This window comes from Octodon degus, unplaced genomic scaffold (genome assembly GCF_000260255.1).
Source record: "Octodon degus isolate 3935 unplaced genomic scaffold, OctDeg1.0 scaffold00308, whole genome shotgun sequence".
NCBI classification, from domain to species: domain Eukaryota; kingdom Metazoa; phylum Chordata; class Mammalia; order Rodentia; family Octodontidae; genus Octodon; species Octodon degus.
Window position 1 is genome coordinate 813,586 of NW_004524884.1, and position 6,742 is coordinate 820,327.

The following is a 6,742-nucleotide window of genomic DNA, read 5'->3' on the forward strand; positions in this document are numbered from 1 at the left end:
AAGAATATGTACACTAGTATGACAAAGTTGAAGTTCAAAGGTAATTATTTTAATAAAAATTGTGTCTTTTGGGGCCGGGGAGATGGCTCAGTGGAATAAGCGCTTCCCTGGCAAGCACAAGGGCCTGAGTTCAATCCCCGGTTCTGCTAAAAAAAAAAAAAATTTGCATCTGTTAATATGTGTTAGATAAAAATCTAGTATTATTACAGTGATTTTTAAATTAGTAAAATTGTCTATAAGTCCTGCACTATATTAGCTTACTAATTCATTGCTTAATCCTTCTGGAGAATGATGCTACATAAATAAAGTCATTGCAGACTCATATGGTCTTCTGAGATGTCTCACGGTACATTGAGAGGAAAAAAGTGAAATTTGGTTTCAATTCCTAAAGACACAGCCTTCTTAAGGGGAAACACTTAGCCAATTGCTGTTATAGTTTGGGTCTGTATATTGCCCAGAGGGCGGTGTGTTGAATGCTTGATGCAGAGCAGCACTGCTGCGGGCCCAGAACTACCTAGAGGAAGTGACAGCATTGGCATATGTGCCAAGGAAAAGGATACAGAGCCTTGGCCAGTCCTCTTTTATTTTGGTCCATGCCTTCCATAAGGTAAACAACTTTGCCCCACCACACATTCCACATCATGATTACTTTGCCTTACTACAGGCCCAAAGGAAATAATGAGGATACCATGGGCCAAATCCTATGCAACTCTCAGTCCAAACCAATCTTTCCTTTTTTAAGTTGCTTACCTAGGGTATTCTATCACAGAAGCAGAAAGCTGACTTATACTTTTCTAACACTTGAATATCATTTCCTGTTTTCTAAGAAGGAGTTTCTAGTATCTGTCTTATTTCCTTCATATAGTTTGCATTTTGATTAAAAAATAGGAGTGACACATATCTTGTTTGCTTGGAAAACTTGTGTGAATTGAAGTCCTTCTGAAGGGAGAAGTTGCAATTACATACCTATACATTACATAATTATATTATGTTTCCTTGGTGACATTAACCTGTTTCATGTCAGTCAGTCACCTACCTTTTTATGACTAAGAATTTAATGACCATGGTAGACACTTTAGAAACCATAGTTCTAACAAACAGCTGTGTCTCTTTCAAATAATTGTATTATTCATCATTTCCTCTCAATTTCATTAAAGTTTTATAAAGTAATGTGAAATTAGTCAACTAAATCCATTCATTGCAACTCCTTGAAATTTCACTAAAATGATGAAAACTAGGGATATAAATACTGAAAACTCACAAAAAAGTGGTCAGAGGAGGCAACAGATAAAAATGTCGTATTTGTTTAATGATGAATAGCCAAGTGGTAAGTGATTTAGCAAAGACCATGAACATGAAATCAAAATGTCTACAGACAAAGGAAGCAAAAAAAGTGAATCAATTTGTTCCTCACAGCAATGAAAACCTCAGATTTAGTGGAGCCAGCTACAATCAAAGGTGATCTAAGAACAAGATTTAAAAAAGGAAAATTGTCTGATATTCTACATCTAGAGGACACAGACATCTACTCATATTCTATTTCCCTATTCGATCTCACACATTCTTCCCTTGGACAAGGCCACTGTAAATAATAGTGGCCTGCCGAGGAGGCGAATGAGACGGAGTGTGGTGGTGCGTGCCTGTAATCCCAGCACTTGAGAGGCTGTAAACAGGAGGATCAATATGAGTCTGATCTACACAGTGAGACCCTGTCACAGTAGACCCTGTCCTAAAATTTAAAAAAAAGTAGAACATGGAAATAAAGTCTTTCCACATAAAAATACATGATATAAAAGTGAAGCATCATAACAGGTAATACTTTTCAGAGGAAAGACATACATTTTATTACTGTCTTCAAGAAAACACAAGATATTATATAACTCATTCATGAAATCAGAAGAGAATGGTATCAGAAGTCAGAAAATAAGAAAGAATCCTTAGGGATGCATGTATGTGTTTGTGCATGTGTACATGTGCTTGTGCATATATAAATTGAAATTTTCTTGAAAAGATAAGATAATAAAGGGCTGGCAAGATAGATCAGGAGACTAAGCACCTGATTTTGCAAGCATAAGGACCATGGTTTGATCCCTGGTCCCACATGCCTCACCAACAGTGGAAGAAGAGGAAAGAAAGGAATTGGGCCAAAGTAAGACCAAAACCTAGTAGGGAAAAAATTAAATACCATCATTTTATATTTATTACCTGAGGCAAGCTGTGGGGAAATACGACATCTGAAAGACTTCTGCAGCCTTTCCCCTACAGCATTGAAGTGGCAGCCCTCACATTCTCCTACTCATGGTGTTTCTGCTTATTGCCTATGGTATACTTCAATAGCCGTTTCACGTTCCTGGCATCTCCATTTTCCTCAACTGCCTTCTCAAAACTTCTGGCAACATTCTGTCTAGGGCACATTTCCTTTCTCTGAAATCTGAGTGGAAGTTGTCACAATCCCATAACAATTGTACTCTGAGTCAGGCTAGCACAATGTGGGTGACACCATCATTTGACAACTCATACAATAGCCAGGCCCCCTTATGTTATGGCTGCAGAAACCTACATGCCTACATTGCTAAACTCTGTGGAAATCTTTTTTAGTGGCCATGTATTATCTGGTTCTCTTAGAGTGCTCATTTCAAAGGAAAGTCTTCCATTTTTGTGCTCATAAGCCTGCAGGGATTGGGCTTTACTGATTCATGATTTATCCTCAAACCATCTTTCCTGGTGTTCTTAGCAAAGTACTTCGCTTCATTTTTATGCTATTTTTAGTAGTATCCATGGATTCAAATTTGCAGGATTTTCTTTCATTGTAAGTGAAAACTTTTTAGTTGGGGTATTTGCTCCTGATTCTCACTATAAATATGGCTAAAACCTATCACAAGTACTCATGCGATAGCCTGAATATTGGGTTGCCTGAAAATTTCCTCTACCTGATTGAATTAGTTTATTTCCTTTAGTATTTGATTCTTGAAAATTCTCAGGAGACGGATGAAATTTAGACAAACGTTCTGCCAGGTAACACACAGAGCCTCCATATCAAATTCCCAAAGTCTTTATTCCCAACGAAAACCTCCTGGGATAAGCCTTGCCTGTCTGTATTTCTGTGAGAATTCTGCTCGTCTCTTAACCAAATTTGCCATCTATGGCTTTTCTAGTAGCATCTTGGAACCTTCCTAAATTCCTGCAAACTGGTTCCAAAGGGTTCTGAACCACCAAATCAGGTATAATAATGGCAATAACCTCACTCTTTGGCTGAGATGCAGTAATTGCCATCTACAAATTACAAGAGGAGAGGTTTATTTGGGCTCAGTTTTTAATTTCATTCTGTGGTAAACTGGCTCTCTTGCAGAACCATAGTGGAAAGAAGCAGTCAGAAGCCAGAAGCAGAAAGCAAAGGAAAGAGACTTGATGGTAAATGTACCATTCCAGGTCCCAGTCCCAGTTATGCACCTCCAATTAGACTCCACCTCCAAACAGCAAATCATTTATAGTGACATCAGGATACCGTTGCCTTTCCCACATATGAGAGTTTGAAGAAGACATTTTATATCTAATTTAGAGAGCTCCTTGAAAGGGATGTTAAGACCAAAGCCCTTCATCTTTCTCCCTCTCTTTTGCAGTTCAGGAATGGCATAAGAATCGCTCTGCTTTGTGCTTTCACCACTCTCACCTCACAAAAACAGCAGGGCCAGCAGGCCACTGAAACCTCTAGAACTATGAGACAAACTTTCCTTCTTTTTAAACTAATTACTTCAGGTACTTATAATAATTCAAAGTTAACCAACATACAAGAAGACTATAATTTTAGGTTCTATTTTAAGTACTATTTTAATTTTTGGTGAAGTACCAGGAGTCAAACAAAGAACCTCAGACTACATCACTGAGCTCTATCTCCTGCCCCTATCTTATATATATTTTGTATTTAAGGAATGGTTTACAGGGTGTTCAGGGTCTCACTACCAGATCAGACTTGTAGTGATCTGCCTGTTCACAGGCTCCCAAGAGCTGGGATTACAGGTATGCGCTACCATGCCCAGTCTCAATTGCCATCTCAGCGCTCCCTGTGGGCGGGGCCGGCATGGCAGTATTTCAATGTTTTTAAAAACATGCTGTAAATATTAATAGAGTCCTTACTTGGAGTTAGGCATAAATCTAGAGTCAGGGGAAAATAGCACCATAGCTCTAGTTTATGCACATGAAAATTTACATTCCATAATGTGACCCTGTTCTCAATGAAGCAGAAATCACTGATTCAAAGATTTATGGTTTCATAATACAGTATTGGAACAAATATTTTATACCCAAAATATTCAATAGACATCTTTTCCAAAAATTAGTATGCAATTTAAATTATGGTGATCCACAACATTGTGTAAAATTATTTAAATCTAAATATAATCAACAAATTGTACTAAAAGTGAAGTCTTCTTTCTATCTTGTCTACAAAAGTACATTTAACAGAGTTTTGTGGAATCAATGGGCTTAACTGATTTCACATTTATAAGTTTTTATTGTAAATTAATACAGCTTGGATTGCTACACTAATCCTAGAAGTAATTTTGCATCCTCTAGTTACGCTGTTCTGAGATTATTCTAAGTGCTATATTCGTGTCATTAATTATAACGGCTGTTACCAATTATTGAGCATTTACTCCATGCAAGGCAGCATAAATTATTTCGGTAGATCCTCATATAGTCCAGAGAGGTAATAAGTTTTATATTTCAATCTTAGAGATGAATGAAATAATTTGCAGTCACAAAGCTAAATAAGGCGTTGGGATTTGTTTTTTATTTTTATTTTTATTTTTATTTATTTGAGAGAGAGAGAGAGAGAGAGAGAGAGAGAGAGAGAGAGAGAGAGAGAGAGAGAGAGAGAGAGAGAGGTGTGTGTGTGTGTGTGTGTGTGTGTGGCCAGCTCAGCCCACCAGGGGGCGGGGCTGGCCGGCATGTGGTGCTGGGGGATCGAACCGCGGTCCCTGATGCCTTGCCAAGCTTGTTCCAAGTAGGTGCTTTAGACCACTGAGCCATCTCCCCAGCCCAAGGCGTTGGGATTTGTATCCAGGCAGTATGGCTCAGGAATCGACAACAAACTACTCTTATTATTCTGCCTTTTAGAACATCTCAGTGGCTCTTCATTCCACACAGCCACAGATTTGAGCTTTCAATGGCCCAGCTGTTCTTCTATTACCTAAATCATCATCTTCTATTCAATGGAATTTTGGTCATAGTTTCCCTCTAAATGCCATGTTGATATCTACCTGCACAAATTGTCTAAATATTCTTTGTAATTGGAAATCATCTTCTCTGTCTAGGTGATCCATTTCCTATGTACCTGTCTTATGATAACATGCCAGGTTTCTCCATTCTACTGGTATGTCTTCATGGTCTTTGAAATGTATGGAATACTCAGATACTTAGATCCTTATGACAGTGGATCAGAAAACTCAAAAATAACCTTCTCAATTATGGGGCCAAAGAGGAATTGATCGATGATGTAGAGTGTGCCTAAGGAGAGTCACATGGGGAGAAGACACTCTCTCAGGCTTTCACAGAGAGCACATTGGCCAAGCAATGGCCTTGACTCATCCACATGGCTGCACTGACAAAGGTTCTACAATCTGAGGTACAGGATCTTAGGATAAATCCTGAGGGCATTTCACTGACCTTCTCAGACCAAAAAGCTACAACTCTTGTTGCATAGGTCCTGCTTTACCTTGGTCTTAACCATCCAGTAGAAAAGTATGAAGATGAAATATAGGAAATAAAGCCATGCTGTTATGTTGAGCTGTGGGGGACTCAGGTCAATAATTTCTGACATTGCCAGTTAAACAGAAGACCCAGTGCTATTATGGTCTACTGGACTCTGTTAGAATATTTTGCTGAGTTACACACCTATAATATTCAATAACGGAACTTAGAAAAAATGGGGTATACCGATGAATGTCCATTTTGTATCTGTGTATTCAAAGAGGTTGGGATAGATATATAGTTGCATTCTCTTAATGAATAGAATGATTTGTTCTAATGGTGTTTGTAAATAGGATCACAAGTCCACATCTTGTACAGCAATTAACCACTAAGAAGAATATATGCAGTGTATTATTTGTTGAAACTGTACTTCCGATTTGATTTGAAACTGTCTCATTGCTATCTGTTTATCAATAAAACTTTGAAAAAAATAACCTTCTCATCCAAGCAGAAATAGAAAACAGAGTGTGAAATGGAATTTTAGTTCAAAGAATCGAAGAAGGATGCATAAATTCTGAGGTGTCTTTCAATTCTTGAGGACATATATTATGAAAAACTGTAGAAGATAGGACTGGAGGGATACCTCAGCAGGCTAAGGTCCTCATGGTAAGCCCAAGGACCCAAGTTTAATCCCATACACCACATTCTGTGCCTGCCCTAGAATCCCGGGCATGCTGTCCTGGGCATAGTGGTTCATATCTGTAATCTTAGTGGTGGCGAGGCTGAGACAGGAGTATAGCTATAAGTCTGAACTGTGTAGCAAAACCCTGTAACAAATAAATAAAAATGTAAAAGATATCTGCTATCTTAAACGACATTTTTCTGAGTGTAAGTATTTGATAGTACCTACAGTATAGAATCACAAAAAACATTGATGTTGCGTATGACCCCTACAGATACCAGGAGAAACTGAAGCACATAGTATGTATTCATTAATAATTCATCAAATTGATCTTATCAAAGGTATAATAATTAAGTGAGTGAAGTAGTTAGT